The sequence below is a fragment of the Cucurbita moschata genome, unplaced genomic scaffold (genome assembly GCF_002738365.1).
Source record: "Cucurbita moschata cultivar Rifu unplaced genomic scaffold, Cmos_1.0 Cmo_Scf00054, whole genome shotgun sequence".
Classification (NCBI taxonomy): Eukaryota; Viridiplantae; Streptophyta; class Magnoliopsida; order Cucurbitales; family Cucurbitaceae; genus Cucurbita; species Cucurbita moschata.
Window position 1 is genome coordinate 316,142 of NW_019268570.1, and position 2,285 is coordinate 318,426.

Here is a 2,285-nt window from a genome sequence, read left to right on the forward strand (position 1 = left end):
TAATGAAAGTTCGATTCCATCCTTTGAAATCCGAGTCAACCTATATGAGTTCATGACATCAGTTTCAAGTTTGAACTCTATAAAGTTATTTCTCTAATTTAGATTGGCCATCGTAAAATTATGATATTTAGTGTTAGACAGAATTTAAAGGAGCTCACTGCACTCTGATATTTCCTGTTTTACTTTTAAATCCTGTTCAACAAATCTTTCCGCAATCTTTCCTCTTCTTCTGTAATTATTTTTAAGAAGGTATTATTCAATTTTGTTAATCTATTTCTACTTCTCAATCTTTCCTTTTTATTTTTATTATTATTTTTCTTTTCAGTTCTGTATTTCTATCTCTATCCCATTCTTTCTTATTTCCTTTGTCTTCTTTCTGATTTAGTTAACAATTATATTCTTAGCTTTTAATTTAATCACTCATTTGGTTATATTCTTTTCCTATAATTCATATCAAATTACAACCTAAATCATTGCAACAATGCAGTAGATCTAAATCATTGCGACAATTTAATAGATCTAAAATATAATTGGTTTTGATTTCCTAAACTCATACCGAATTCTTTTCATTTAATCTCTGATTCAAAACTAAATAATTGTAACCAAATTAATATTATTTAATAAAATAAAAGGAAGATTTAAGGTACTGACCTCTTCAAATGACATATCTCCTCCAGCGGAGCTAGTCTGCTTAAACCTTTTGTTTTCTTTTTCTATTTGTTTTTGTAGAAAGGAAGAATTCTGGATAAATCTGCAGTTGTTTTTACAGAGAAGAGATTCGTGATTTGTTGCCAGATTTATTTTTAGGGGAGGAGTGGTGAGAGATTGAAGGAAGGAGGAGGGATGGTTAGGGGATGTTTTTCTTCTTTTAATTTTTATTTATTTATTTATTATTTTATTATTTTAACTATTTTTTTTTATAATTATTTTTATTTGTTTATTCATTTATTTATTTTTGGGCTATTACATTATATCCCTCTAAAATAAACTTTCGTCCTCGAAAGTGTTTTAATCTTGGAATAACCCGGGTCCTTATTTTAAGAGTTCTTTGTTAAGTCTTCAAGTTCCACTAAGTAAAAAAAATCTTAACAAGTATACCTTAATTCGTATGAGTCATAACATTTATTTGCATGCATAAAACTTTCATAAGCCTATCACTTTGTATTCATAAAATCTTTGAATCCTTATAAGGTGTCTTGTCAGATAGTTAGGTATTTTAAATCTTAATTCATACTCCAAAAGGATCTTACTCCAAAAGGGTCTTTTGGTCATTTACCCCCAAATCTTGGTTTAATTATTCAACATATTCCAATGGCCTTCTAACTTTGTGTAATCCCTTTACAACATGATATAAGGCTCCTCATCAAATTTCATGTCATATAGAGGTCACTTTGGTCATAAACTAGTGGTACGTAATTATAGGGGCATTTTAATCATTTTACACCTACACTTGGTTTAGCCCGTTGTCATAACCTAATGGTCACCAAATTTTGTACATAGCCTTATCATGTCATATTGGGTCTTCTTCTAAAATTTCATGGACAACATAATTCATCTAAGGTTTGTGGTTCTGGCACTTCATTGAAATAAATGTTCATGTGTACACTAAGGTTGGAAAACTTACATAGTTCCTCATTTTTTTTTTTTAATACTATGATTCCATCTACTAGATCAATAGTTTTACTAGTTTCTGCTTTACATTGTTCTCCAAATCAAATTTTCTATACTTAGCTAAAGGTTCACTAATTGACCTGTTTGTCCATACTTCCTCAAAATCTCATTTTAAAATACGGGATCTCCGCCTACCCAAGAAGATTGTTGGTAAAACTCCAAAATGTCACTTTCTTTTGATCTAAATTTTTCCTCTCCTTACCATTAAAGAAAGACCATGAAAAATTTCAGGGTAGAAACCTTCTCGATAATTTCTTAAGATTCGAACCCATAGCTGATGATAGAACTAGAATAGATATTTTTTGTTTCCTACTCGCACGCCTTCATACCTTTGTTTCTCGATCAATCTCTAATTCTAATCTTCCTCCCCAATCAAATATTTTGGTGCCGGTTTAGATCGAAATTTCTTTATAGTTCAATTCTGAAAGGTAATAGATACCGGGGCTTTGCAATATTTGACGGATCACAATTCTATATAGTCCATTTACTATAGAAGTTCCCAGGGAATTCATTAGCGGAATGTTTTCAATTAAAATTGTTCGTTCTCTATATTTTTAATAATTAAGAAGAAAGAAAAAATTGTTTTCCTTTCCTCATTATTGTTTGTGTCCACT